This window comes from Somniosus microcephalus, chromosome 18, assembly GCF_052327205.1.
Source record: "Somniosus microcephalus isolate GS21.2 chromosome 18, FLI_Smic_1.0, whole genome shotgun sequence".
Classification (NCBI taxonomy): domain Eukaryota; kingdom Metazoa; phylum Chordata; class Chondrichthyes; order Squaliformes; family Somniosidae; genus Somniosus; species Somniosus microcephalus.
The window spans coordinates 37,371,222-37,386,267 of record NC_141004.1 but is presented as its reverse complement, the minus strand read 5'-3'; the positions used below and the strand labels follow the sequence as shown (position 1 = coordinate 37,386,267).

At 43.9% G+C, this 15,046-nt stretch overlaps 1 protein-coding gene across 2 annotated transcripts in view; it reads right to left on the bottom strand.

The window, feature by feature from the left end:
* LOC147105213 (chemokine-like protein TAFA-5) overlaps window positions 1-15,046 on the bottom strand; it is a 386,891-nt gene that overhangs the window by 323,128 nt on the left and 48,717 nt on the right. The window lies entirely within an intron of this gene.

Below are 15,046 nucleotides of genomic sequence, written 5' to 3'. Positions count from 1 at the left end.
ATAAATGAAAGTTGTTACTGGAAGGTCAGAAAAATTGGCCCCACTATTTCTATAAATTGAAGAATATTGTATACACTCAGTATGATCGTTGGGCCAGAAGGGAACAGTTCTGTTCCCTGATATCAGTGATGTTAAACCAATGTTATATTGAAGGATTAAAGCCTAGATTCACTCAACTGGGCAAAGGTAGGAGCTTGGTGGAATTGTGTGCCAGTGCTAACATATACTGATCCTTGACAAAATTTCATGGCTTGTAACTGTAGCCGAATTATTGGGCCGTATTTTCCGATCAGAGGCTTCCTGCGTGTGGCGGCCTCCAATCTGGAAAAAATCTACAAACTTACCCGAGGGCTCCAGAGGTGCATATAGTTCCGAGGCTGGGCCTCTCCAAACTCCAAGTGTGCAGGGCCCACGTATCCCAGAGGCGCATGCGGTTCGCAAGCGTCCCTGGGATCACGTGGGCCATGGGGAGCCAATAGCAGAAGGGAATCTCCCTTCATACACTTGACAGATAGACCTGTCAAATATATGAATGGAGATCACTCCAAAAACATAGTAAAACTTTAAATACATTTTTTAAAAACCATCACCTTTTTAAAATTAGTTGAAATTATTAAATATTTTAAACAAAAATTTAATTTTTTGAAAAAAAAGTATTTTTAAATTATAAATGAGTGAAGAAATTTTTTTTTTTGTAAAAACGTTTTTTTCAACTCTTATGCTGGTGTAAGATTTCGAAGGGTTTTCTGCGGGCAGAGGTTCTCCAGAAAGCGCAACTATCCGCCCACAGAGGTCCTTCTTCAGGGCAGGCGTCCGATCTGTCAAGAGGATTCTTGACAGATCGGAAATGTTGGTTTTCAGCGCATGCGCTTCACATGCCTGAAACCGGCATTTCTGATGTCCCTCCGGGTGTGTACACAGCTCGTACACACCCGTAGGCATTGGAATATTAGGCCCATTATATTGTTTTTGCTCCTGCTTAACAAAATGTTAGGGAACTTCCACTGTTGGCATGTAGAGGGAATGTCAAGTGAGGCACAATGGTGACATCTGCATCCTGCAAACAGTTTCACCTTGTACTGAAGCATACGGCCATGAGACAGATAAAATAAAAGTAAACAAGCAATCTTATCTTCATGCAAACAAAACTGAAAACATTATAAAAACACAAATCAAGTAAACTCCTGCAAGACAAGAATCTGAAAAGGGCTTAATAATGTTTTGGGGGAAATAAATGACATGCATTTTAAACTAGAAAATGATGCTTGGACTCAACAACTAATTCCCCAATGCACACAAACAGGAAACAGTTAGTGACAACCAATAGTTAATCAATAAGTAATTTTTGAAGAAAAACTAGTGGATTTCCTAAAGCATTGCCAACAGATTTATGTGCATCAGATTATTAACACGGCACTGTGGCTGGTGGCAAATAGCAAATTATGGGTTGGAAGTGAAGCTGAGATTTGGGCTGAGATGTTGGAAATTTTTGTATTTACTCCACAACACACAGTATAGCTGATCTTCCCTGGCATTGCTTATTAACAAAACAGAACTGTCTCTCTTTTCATGTAACTGTCTCTTGGCTTGTATCTACTTTTTCTTTCCGTTTATCTGCTCTTTTTTTCTCGGTCTTCATGGCTCACATCTTGTTGCTTTTGTATCTCTATTTGTCTGACTCTTCTCCCATTCACATTATTGTTATTCTGTCCTTCCCTTGGACCCCTGTTTTTCCTGAGTGCCTGTCATACACTCATGTACATCTCTCTCTCTCTGTTTCCCACTCCATTTGCTTTTCCCACAGATTTTCTCTTGTTCTTTCTTGATGCACTTTTCTTCTGTAGGTTTCTTAAATCTAATTTCTTGTCATCCCTCAGAGATCTGAATATACTCAGGGTATAAATGTCTGACAGGTGCCAAAGTGATCTTGCTTCTCTCTGGGTACAAAGGATGGGGGGGGGGGGGGGGCGGGGCAAGACCTGGAACTGCAGACTGAGAGTCGGATTTCTTTCTGAGGGAGTGTTTCCCACATTACAACAGTGACTACACTTCAAAAGTACTTCATTGGCTGTAAAGCACTTTGGGGACGTTCAGAGGTCGTGAAAGGCACTATATAAATGCAAGTTCCTTCCTTTCCTTTGAGGGAGGGATTGTCATAGGAGAGTTCCTTCATTACCAACCTAACAGTCCAACAATAGAATGGCTGCACTTTGCTTAGCTCAGCTATTTAATTTTGCATTAGGTTTATATTTTAATACTGCTGCTGTAGAAACTGTATTTTATATTAATGTACAAATTCAGAAAATTTAAATCACATTTAATATTATAGTGATGCTCGCACACAAAGAGTAACGGATTTAGCACTCAAGGCTGAAGCAACCTTCTCCCACATTTACCTCATGAAATCCCAACCACCTCCCCATTAAAATAACACCGTGTCCGCAATCACAGTGGGCTGGATTTTGCCGGCGCTCAGAGGGCAGGTTTGGAGGTGGGTCGAAGGTTAAAATAGTTTTGATTGACGGTGGGTTGCGATCCCGCCATCAACCTGCCGCCAAAGAATTTTCCCAAGTGTCAGGTCCCCGATTTACGAATGGACCCAATGTCATAAATCGCAACTTCTACAAGTAACTCAGGAAATACTACTGGATGGCCAGCTGAGGGCGCCGTCCGAGGAGTATAAATACTCGGGCGTGGGCCCAACTTGGCCAGAGACAATCTGGAAACAGGAAGCTAGTGACTACTAACTAGACCTCCATGTTTTGTTACAAGTCGATTAAAGCCTTGCTTTATGTTCAACCAAGTGCATAGTGAGTCTTTATTACGTCAATTTAATCGACTTGTTATCATCTCCACGCTTTGGGTGATTCGGAACAACCAGCTGCAACTCGAACCGCAGAAAGGAACTAGGGCAAGAAACTGATCCATCATGGAAAAACTCCTTAGACCCGCTCGTCTCGACCTGGACCCGAATGCACCTGCAGCAGCGAAGGTATGGAAGCATTGGTTTCGTACCTTTAGCAACTTTCTTGAAGAAAGTGGGGCGGATGCCCCTAATAAGTTACGAATGCTTATTAACTACGTATCCCCTCATGTGTATGATTATATTGAGGACTGTATAGACTACGATGCTGCTATCCAAATTTTACAGCAGCTATATGTCAAGTCCCCGAATGAAATCTTTGCTCGACACCTACTGGCAACAACTCGGCAGCAGCCTGGTGAATCACTCGATGAATTCCGCCAGAAACTTCGCAGGCTCAGCAAAGATTGTAACCTTAAAGTGGTTACAGCTGAACAGTATCAAGAGGAACTAATCCGCGATTCCTTTATCAATGGAATTGCGTCCCCTTTCATACGTCAGCGCCTGCTGGAAAATAAAACCCTCAATTTACGTATGACCAGGCGTGTTCCCTGGACTTGGCCAAGAAGAATGCAGACACTTATCTCCCACCACGTGCACAGGCGGCAGCTATTACCTTTAATAAGTCTTTCGATAGGTCTTGGGCAGATGCCCCCGCTGATGACGACTCTACTCTAACGGGCGACGACCCTACCCTAGAGGCCTTCGCTGATGATGACCCTGCCCTAGCAGCATCCTGGCAATCAGGAAGAAGTGTTTCTTTTGTGGAGGTGCGTTCCATTACAGAAAATTTTGCCCGGCTCGTAATGCCACCTGCAATCACTGCAGCAAGAAAGGACACTTTTCCAAGGTATGCCAGTCACGGGCCTCTGCTAACAAGCTGCTCCTCCCCCAAGAACCACTGCTAAGGCTACAGCTGCCGAAGGAAAAATTGCCCCGCCCCCATCACAGCTGTTTTTCCCCAAAGTCTGTCCCACGCGGCCACAAAGGTTTCAGTAAATGGGCACACTAAGCGCGCTAATCGACTCCTGCAGCTCTGACAGCTTCATTAGTAAGCGGGCTGCCAGCAGGTTAAAACTGCGCATTTATCCCTCGGACAGGGAGATTGCAATGGCTCCAACGACTCTGACCACCAATTCTTCAGGCTTCTGTCTTGTCAACCTCATCCTCAATGGCCGCACTTATCTCGCCACCTGGCTCGGAGTACTCGAAAACTTATGCAGTGATGTGCTTCTGGGACAGGACTTCCAGATGCAGCACAAAAGACTCACTTTTGAGTTTGGAGGGTCGAAGCCAGAGCTTACCATTTCAAGGTGCCGTTTAGTGCACTCTCGGCGGCCTTATTTGGTGAGCCCTCCCTGTTTGCCAATCTCTCCCCCCCCGCTGTAAACCCATAGCCACCAAATCGCAGCACTTTAGCCAAGATGACTGAGCATTTATCGAGACAGAAATCTCTCGCCTTTTAGCTGACGGTATTATCGAGCCATGTTCATCTCCCTGGCGGGCTCAAGTCGTCGTTGTGAAAAACCCTTTAAAACAACATAAGAAACGTCTGTGTATTGATTATTCGCAGACTATTAATCAATATACCGATCTGGATGCCTACCACGCATAGATGACATGGTCAACAACCTTGCCAAATACAAGGTATTTTCAACCTTCGATTTAAAGAGCGTGTACCAGGTACCACTGAAAGACTGACAGAAAGTATACGGCCTTTGAGGCCAATGGTCGGCTTTATCAGTTTTGTCGCCTTCCATTTGGGGTCACCAATGGGGTAGCTGTCTTCCAACGGGCAATGGATGGCCTAGTCCGGCAAGAGAACTTGACGGATACCTTTCTGTATTTAGACAATATCACTATTGCCGGCCATGATCAAAAGGAGCATAACACCAATCTTCAGAGATTTTTTGACGTTCTCCGTCATCGCCACTTAACGTTAAACGAATCCAAATCGGTGAAATCGTGCCATCAGTGAACATTCTTGGCTACTGGGTGGGCAACGGTGTTATTAAACTGGACCCAAAGCGACTTCGTCCACTTCAGGAGCTCCCTCCCCCTAAAAATCTCAGCTCTCTTCGTCGGGCACTTGGCATGTTTGCTTATTACACAAAGTGGATACCTCACTTCTCCGATAAAATACAGCCCCTGCTTCATGCGAAGTCTTTTCCATTGGAAGCAACGGCTATTTCTGCCTTCAACCTCCATAAACAACAGCTGGAGAAAGCCACACTTCGCTCCATTGACAAAAACCTTCCTTTTGTGGTCGAATGCGATGCATCGGAGGTGGCGATCTCGGCTACCTTGAATCAAAGTGGTCGACCCATGGCATTCCTATCCAGAACCTTGCAGGGTAGCGAGCTCCATTACCCCCTCGTCGAGAAGGAGGCTACAGCCATCATCGAGGCTGCACTCCAATGGAGTCATTTTCTTGCTCGGCGTCATTTCACGCTCATAACTGACCAGCGCTCCGTGGCCTTCATGTTGGATAACCAGAAGCGCACGAAAGTCAAAAATAATAAAATTCAACTCTGGAGGATGGAGCTGGCCGCCTTTGGATATACTATCCGTTACCGACCCGGCAAACAGAATGTGGCCCCAGATACATTCACATGGGCATTTTGCTCTTCAATGTCAACGTCGACTCTGGCGGATCTGCATATAGACTTATGCCATCCTGGCATTACCCAGATGTTGCACTTTGTGCGCTCCAAAAATCTACCGTTCTCAATGGAGGACGTTAGGGAAAACATGCTCCTCCTGTAGGATTTGTGCAGAATTGAAACCACAATTCTTCCGCCCATCAGATGGCTTACTCATACATGCAATGCAGCCTATGCAGAGGCTCAGCATAGACTTTAAAGGGCCATTGCCTTAGTCGACGCAGAACACCTACCTACTTACGATGGTAGACGAGTATTCACGCTTTCCCTTTGCCTTCCCCTGTCCTAATATGCTTACCTCTATGGTAATTAAATGCCTCGATCAGGTCTTTTCCCTTTGCGGGAGGGCCAATTTTATCCACGCGGATCGGGGTCCCTCCTTTATGTCGAGTGAACTTAAAGGTTCTCTTTCCCAACGGGGAATCGCCGAGTAAGATGACACCATATCACCCAATCGGCAACAGACAGGTTGAACGATACAATGCCATCATCTGGAACGCTGTCCATCTGGCACGGAGGTCACGCAACCTACCAGACCAGCAATGGGACACTGTGCTCCCTGACGTATTACACGCTATCCGGTCTCTTCTCTCCACATCCACTAATGTCACGCCTCATGAGCGATTCTTCAAGTTCCGGTATCGCTCTACACATGGGGCATATCTACCATCATGGTTGGTGGCTCCAGGCCCTGTGCTACTCCGGAGGTTCGTCCGGTCTGCCAAGAATGACCCTCTCGTTGATGAGGTGGAGTTAACGGAGGTAAACCCCACGTATGCGCACATGCGGTACCCTGATGGCCGGGAGTCCATCGTCTCGCTCAGAGGTCTGGCTCCCTGCCCAACCGGTCACACGGGCCCGAATGATGAAGGATCCCACGACGATGTCAACACTCCGCACCCCAAGATGACGCCCTACCTGGGACATCGAGGGATCTGCCGGCAGTGCTACCGGATCAACTCAGGGAGCCGAACGCTCCCCGTAGGATGGCCACCCGAAACCAGGACGCCGGACAATCTCCGGCTATGACCCAGGATGAGGCCAGCTCTGCGCCGGTGGGGACCCACACCCGGAGTCATGATATTCCCAGTCCTCCACAGGATGATCAAGACGACGCGGACTCTACCGACTTACCGGTATGGGCCAAGCGACCCAGGGACCAGGACACGGTCCGGGGAGACGTGCCTTCCGGTCACAAGCAGAAAGCTAAACGACTACGGCTATTTTTGGTCCACCTAGTCCGTTAAAGGAAGACTGGACTTCCAAACCTTTTAGGGAGGAAGAATGTCATAAATCACAACTTCTACAAGAAGTAACAGGAAGTACTACTGGATGGCCAGCTGAGGGCGCCGTCCGAGGAGTATAAATACTCGGGCGTGGGCCCAACTTGGCCAGAGACAATCTGGAAACAGGAAGCTAGTGACTACTAACTAGACCTCCATTTTTTTTTTACAAGTTGATTAAAGCCTTGCTTTATGTTCAACCAAGTGCGTAGTGAGTCTTTATTACGTCACCCAACACCTAGCGGCGGGAAGAGGATTAAAGTCAATTACCTGCCTATTAACAGGTAGTTGACAGCCTATTTTTGAATTTTGTCGCTCCTGGCTTGGGTTTCCTGACGTCCGGACACCATGCCAGGTAAGTGTGGCATGTTGGGAGTCTGCTGTAATGTTTCTGGATTGATGACAGCTGCAGCAGTAGTGTGAAGGATCCAATGTTGCACATGGTAAGTCTTAGAGGAAAGAAAATGTTGGAACTGCATTTTTAATACATTTACACTTTTCTTTAGGTTACAAGTTTTTAAATCCATGTCCAGCGCCACCTCACTGGGAGAACTTCTCTCACTGTGACAGATCGCTTCTGCCACCTCACCTGCAGCTGCCATTTATTCCAGCCTATGGAGGGAGTCATTGGAGAGCCTGGGTGCAAGAGGTCACCTTTGTGCAGTGATTGTCAGTGTTTTCAGCACCTCAATGCTGTCAAACACTGAGAAATCAACTGTCAAAATAAAATTGTGCGTGGTCCCTTTAAGGAAACCGGCAGATGACGTGTCATCAAATGACATCATCTGACCCACTTCCTCTTAACTGGCAGGCTTAACAAGGTCAATCAAGGCAAAATCACATCTGTGGGCCGGATGCAGATGGGGCGGGACTGGTAGCCAGAAACCACCTGATCCGCACCCAACCCACCTCCATTGATAAAATAACAGCCAGTGTCTGTGTTGTTTGGTGTTGGGATTGAAGTCTCCACAGCTGCACAAAATCAATAGAACTGAATATTGGGCGGGGAGTATAAAGGGCGGCCTATGCGATACCAGCTCTTTTGCGCTACTGCCAAACTGAATTTCTACCCCATTATGTGGGCAAAGGCACCATTTTGTGCACAGCAAAATCCCAGAAACTGCCATGAGATGAAATAACTTAGCTTTTTTTTTTGCTAATGTTGGTTCAGGGAGCAATGTTGGTCAATAGACTGGGAGGACTATGTGCTCGTCTTATAAAGTCAAATATAGTACGATGACTCCACCTGTAGCCCTGTAACAGGCAGATGAAGCCTTTGGTACACACCTCCAGCAATGCAGCATTTCGTCAGTACTACACTGGAGCAGCGTGCTCAGGTTCTGGGGTGAAGGGATGGTACAATGTACGGAAGCGTTAATGAGAAAAGGCCATTCAGTCTGCAGGATCATACGTTATGGGCATAACATTTTAAGATCTATCAACAATTCTGAATCAAGCTTCACTCAAAAGGCATTGGTTGGTAAACTTGAAATGATTAAAAGACATTAGACTAGAACATTTTTCCTACATGATTATATAATTGCATAAAATTTCCTCTGAAGTTGATCAAATTGTTAGAAGTACATTTGTACCAAAAGAAACAAAGCTGGTCACAGAGGTAGCATGTTTCTATAATTCCACTTACTAACAGTTAGCAATCAAATTCTGTGAAAATGTTACATATTATTGAAATTAATCAGTACTTTTGTAACTGCAAAGATCAGTCAAAATGTGCAATTTTTTAAGATTAATTGTACTTTATAGATGTAAGGGAATAGCCGAATGATTTTTGGTTAATTATTGTTAATTCAGAGTCTTAAAGCACAGATTTTAATGGTGAAATCCATTAAAATAAATACTAACTGTTAAAGAATTTTTATTTTCAGTTTTGCATTAAGTCAATTGTGTTGCAGAACTAACCTCAAAAGGGCACCCGATTGCAAAGAAATTTCATGGACTAGAAATTGGATCGTACAGTGCCGGTTTTTCAGAAGATTCCAATATGGCGTGTGGTGTGCGCGTGCTCATTCTGTGCTTCACACCATATTGGTCATCCAGGGTGTGCGCCTGAAATAGACGTATGCCTATTGCCTGTATAAATCAGGGGACAAATGCCAACTTGAGGCCCCTTTCCAATTTTGGATTGCGACTGAATGCAACATGCACTGTGCGCTCGTCAGTTCATTCTGTTAGACGAACGGCATTCAAACCAGTAGTCTTTAAAGAGGTTGCTGGAGGCTAAAGGTAAATTAAAAATAACCTACTTACAGGAAACTCTTTTTTATCTGGCACCGACGGGACCGGCGTGGTGCCGGTTTATCAAAAGGTTCGGATTACAGAGAGCTATAGTTAAAGGTACGAGAGCTCCGTATACAGCAACAAATCCAGGCTTCCCTGTTGCTTTGCAACAGGTGCAGAAACCCCGGCCACAAGATCCAGGCGTCAGGTGCAGGAACCCCGGTTACACAGCCACAGATCCAGGAACGGCCACTAATATGAAGTAAAACTTACCTGAACCTACTCCTGAATTGTGCCGGTTAACAGATTTCTGGTTATTTAGGTGCCGGTAGTTTCCTGTACCTGGATATGGAGCTAGAAGGAGCAGGAGCAATAGGCCTATGTTTCCTAATAGATGACACAGCAACTTAAATAAAACGTGAAATGAATTGGAGAGTGTGCCTTCTATTTTTTAAACCGAGATTTTTAAAACTATTTCTTACATCTGAAAAGGCCTGATGAAACATTCTTTGTTAAAGATCCCCTAAATTAACCTTTTTCAGACAATGGAAAGCATTCCTGTTAATTATTACACATCATTTAAACAGACACACATTCCCCAAACTTCAATTATTTTAAAAAATTGGCTTTAATCATATTTTTCTCGTCTTCCATTTATTAATCTGTTCCGTGTGTTTTTTTCCCATATTTCTTTGTGAGCTATTTTCTCTCTCATACTTTTTGGTTTCTTTGCCACATCTTTTAACATCCATAAAGGGCATTGGTACAAGTACAGAATTGTGTGCACTGTAGAACTGGTTAACATTAGCTGTGTGAGGTTGCAAGGAAATGACTCATTCTATTATTTCCAATCCTTGAAAATTACCTTTTACCAATAAATGTTACCGTGTGTTAGAAGTAATTCCAGTTTCTATAAAATTAAGATTTATTACTGCCAATTTTTGTACATCCATTGTCACATTAATGAACTGCATTTAATTATAACATTCAGCAATACTCCATAACAACTCTTTAAAGTGATAGCTGAGGATATTATTTTGAATGAGTCTTTAATTTATACAGGACACATTTTGTATGGTTTACAGCAGTTGCTGCCCAACCAATGATACTTCTGGGCTTCCTTATTGTTAGAAACTAGGGGTGCCTAAAAATGTATATGGCTTTTAAATGATAAGTTTTGTTTTCCTGGAAGCTTGCATTAGAATTTGAGAGTGTCTTTTTAATCAGTTAGATTAGGTGAAACATAAACATTCCACACAGGGGCCCATAGGATGGTCCTGCCAGGCTAGTTATCTGTTGTTTGTAAGTTAGGGTTTTGACTTTGTTAATGTATCTTTAATTTGGCCAGTGAAGGCCCAGCCTATGTTTCTTCCATTATTACTAATAACCATATTGGAGTTTGTTTAGCAGAACTGCTTGTGAAGATAATTAAAAATTAATTCGAAAAAGACATAGAATGAAAGGAATTTGAGGAGGATAAGGTATCCATCTTAGAATGGGCCATTTGCTAGATGAAGATGAGATAGCGACTGGTTAATGTGCGACAGCTCTGGCTGGGGCCATGATTAAGTGGGACAGGGCCGGGCCTTGTACTTGCTGGGAAAAAGGGGGAGAGAGTAAAAAGAGATAAGATGGATTCCAATGGAGGAACCTTCAAATTGTAAAAACAAGGATGAAGTAATGAGACCTTCTTTTTGAGAGGGCTTTCATCCAAACACCAAGACAAAGAACTTAAGCTGTCATTGGTTGATGAAGTTTTGGAGGAATCTCTATTGGTTAAATGGTCTCGTCAATAACGTGGCCTCCGGCCCACCCCTAAAAAGAGAATAAAAAGTGACACCCCAAGGGCTTGCACACAGACTGAGGAAGGGAGAGCCGAACAGCTGGTCAAACGCTCTTTTAAGAGTGATCCCATCCTCACCATCGAAGGCCCGAGAGAGAGAGAGCGACCAGAAGCCAGAGAACTGTTTACGCATGCCAGCCGTCTGTCCGGTACAAGCTGCTCGTCACGGTCGTATGTTTTTGCTGTATTGCTAGTGTGTAATATTCCATCCTAAACTCTGGTTAAACACAATATACCCACCATATTGGTTTGCACTTGATCCTGTTTACCAGATATATGTGAATCTCAACATTATTAGCCTCAGACCCAACATAAATTTCTATTATTGCTACTTTTCCATATTTAAAATATATATAAAGCAACAGAAATCAAAGTATCATAAATACAATATACAGCAAAAAGTAAATGCATTACAAAAAAATTCTACCACGCCCACAAACAATCACTAGGCGCTATGGAGCTCAGTGCCACTCAATGGTTTATTTTCCCTAATCCCTTAATCCGTCAGGTGCATGTTCATAATACAGTAAACTTGATTGAGTCAGGTCATAATATCTTCATATCTCTTTATATTCTGTAACACTTCACAGAACCAATTTTAAACCACCCTACTATTCCATTTAAAATAGGTATATAAGCATTAGAGATCCCAAACAATACCATAATCCTTTAACCTTAATGAGTAGTATTTGACGTTTCAAATGTTTTAAAATGAACAATATGCTCCTGAAAATAATCCCAGCAGCTCTGGGGTGAAGATGTATCAGGGCTCAAATACATGATTCCCAAAATAACAAGTTCTTGATCTCAACTGGACCGTCAGTAACAGCCACAGAATGGATGCAGTACATTCCCCCCTACAAGCAAATATATTAAGCCTGAGTTTAACCCTGCCAGCCTAGCCTTGTCATACAGAAAGGCCTGCATTTGGAGGAGGCACAGCAGCAGTCCTCATCAGATGAAGACGACCAGCGGGAAGGTAAAGAAGCAGCAGAAGGAGGAGGGTCACCTCAACGTCTTGCAGCAAGAGACGAGGGGCCATCTAATTGCTCAGATTCCATTGACCTGCTCATTCTAATACCCTTAGGAGGAAAAAGTTCGGTTGCTTTGCGCCTCCCGTTAGGGCACTAATGGGGCGCAAAGCAACTAGCACCCGGGCGCGGCACTGCCAACGCCTCCCACGAAATTCAGAGGTAGGTTAGCAGCGGCGGCAACCGCTAGCGCCCCATGGCGCTGCACCGCCGCCGATTTTCAGTAGCACCCTCCGACTTACTGCCAGACACTGTCTGATGGGGTCAGGGGGGCCTACCTGCGGCCGGGGCACCACTAATTAAAGGCGAGGTGCCGGGCGGCCAGTTTGGTTTTGGCTGCCTGCCAGCACCTGCCCCCGTTGCCGTCCACAGCCTCCTCTCAGCCCCCCCCCTGCGGAGTGCCAGCTGCGCTCTGTGAGCCCGGCACTCAAGTGCCGGGCTCTTTTGCCAGCACACCGATCCCTGGTGGCCCAGCTGGGCCCCAGGTCACGCTGCGCAAGGCCCCTCCCCTTTAAGTGGAGGAAGGCCTGCAGTACCGTGGCGCAATGTGCCGCGATATTGCCTCGCAGTGCCCCAAGCGGGAGGCGGGGCGCTTCCAGTAGCGCCCTGCTACCAATGAATTTCGGCCGCGGGGGGGCACTAAATTTTTCGGGGCACTAGCACCCCAAAGGGGGCGCGACTCAATTTTTCCCCCCTTAGAATTTACACAGAACCCTTCTGCTCAACGGTCCTAGTTACATCCTTCACCGTTCCCTTCATCCAGCTTTAAAGAACATTCAAACCTTTCAGACAACTTCCATATCAATGACATACTGACAATGCAGACTCAGAAGCTGCGATTAAACCACACTGCAGACCAAAGTGTCAAATGTGATAAAGCTCATTAATTTAATAGCAAATATAATAATTGCTTTCCATTCATTTCGCACCCAGTGATCAACCCAAAGTGCTTTTCTGAGAAGGTTTACTAACTCTAGGGAAACACCTTGTAGGAGTAGTAAAGGCCACAGCAAGGCTGCTGTGCCTGATGTTAGGACCCTTGAAACGCTCGTGGCCCAGTGACTATTTTTAAAATTAATTCTTGGGATGTGGCCATCGCGGGCACGGCAGGCGTTTATTACCCATTTCAAGATGCCCTGAGAAAGTGATGGTTGGCCTTTTTTTGAACTGCTGCAGTCCATGTGGTGAAGGTACTCCCACAATGTTGTTAGGTAGGGAATTCAAAGATTTTGACCATGTTACGATGAAGGAATGGCGATAAATGTTCAGGCCAGTGTGTGACTTGGAGGGGAACTTGGAAATGATGGTTTTTCCATGCAGTGATTTGTGTATTTGTACTCCGAGATCCCTTCCTTCCTCTACCCCAACAAGACTCGCACCCTCCAAGTGATAAGTGACCTCCCTATTCTTCCTACCAAAATGTAATACCTCACATTTATCTGTGTTGAACTTCATTTGCCAATTATACGCCCATTCTGCAAGTTTATTAATGTCCTTCTGTAATTTGTTGCAATCCTCCTCAGTATTGACTATCCCACCACCCCCCCCAATTTGGTGTCATCCGCAAATTTAGAAATTGTCTTTTTGATTCCAAAGTCTAAATCATTAATGTAAATTGTAAACAGCAGTGATCCCAGCACTGATCCTTGTGGAACACACTACCCACTTTCTGACATTGTGAATAGCTACCCTTTACTCCTACTCTCTGCTTTCTGTACTGAAGCCAACCAGCAATCCAATCTGCTACTTGACCCCCGACTCCGCATTTTTTGCCCTTGTTCATCAATCTATTATGGGGTACTCTATTGAAGGCCTTTTGAAAATCCAGATAAATTACATCTACTGCATGACCATTGTCTACTCTCTGTTACCTCTTCAAAAAATTTAATAAAGTTTGTAGAATAGAGCTCATCTGTATGATTTTATAATACTTTAAATGTAATGCTCTTCTTAAAATTACTATGATATATAATAATGTTAGAAGCATAAAACCTCTGTTACAATGTGTACAACCTTAGTTAAAAAGACAAGGCTGAGAAGCAAAGTATGATGGTAAATTATGCCAACTTGATGTAATTCTGTAAAAATGGTCTGTTAAGTAAACGAGATAATGGGGAACAAGAAATTCAGCAACATTGCAAAAGAAGATAGGGGGCTGGAGACAGTCACCACTCCTTATCTTCTCAAAAAGTGCAAAGCCGGCTAAATAATGAGCTGATTAGAAAGCAAAAAGACATCTGAGAGAACTTGGGGTGAAGCTTGTTCTCAGATAAGGATAGCTTGAGATGCAAGAAATGTAGTGAGAGTAACTGAAATAACATACCAGACAGTAAATGAAGGCCACATAGGCACAGGGAAGAAAAAGGTATAAATGAACAGTTATAGAACATTGAAGGCAGCGCAAAACCAGGGGAAGAGAAAACCTTCAGTCAACAGAACACAGCAAGACTGAGAAAAAGAGACCGTTCCGCAGTCACCTGGTGGGCACACTACCGGGGTTTCGAGGAACGGATTGCGACCATCATCTTGTTAAATATTACTTTTTTGTACTGGATGTAAAGTGCTTAATAAATCTGTTATACTTATACACAGCATACCTGTACCAGGAGTGGTTTTAGAGTCACGGACAACTTAAATGTAAATTACGCGTCTTACAGATCTCACGGTCTTACAGGTTGGTCAAGCAAGACTTTCCCTTTTGAAATCCATGCCAACTATTCATTATTATATTTTTGGTTGCACATGGGTCTAGTTAAAGCTTTGCACAGCATACTTAACTGTTAAACAGTGAATACTTCAGTCAACAGAGTCTCAGAATAAATCATTCCTCTGTGTCAAAAGTATTAGCTTGAAGCCAATTTATACACGTTGAAAAGACATTTTTATTCCAATTAAGTGAATGGCAATCATTCAAAATTTATGTATTTATATCCTTTCAACAAGTGTTTTTGCTATATTAAAATGAAAATTAAAATAATGTAGGTATATCTAATTTCAACCTTGAGAAGAAAATTTGTTTCAATTAGTCAGATGGTGTGATATTGAAACAATATTGATAAGGCATTAGTTGACAATTTCATCCTGTTGCATGGGTGTAATCTTACCACGTTTTCACTTTAATTATG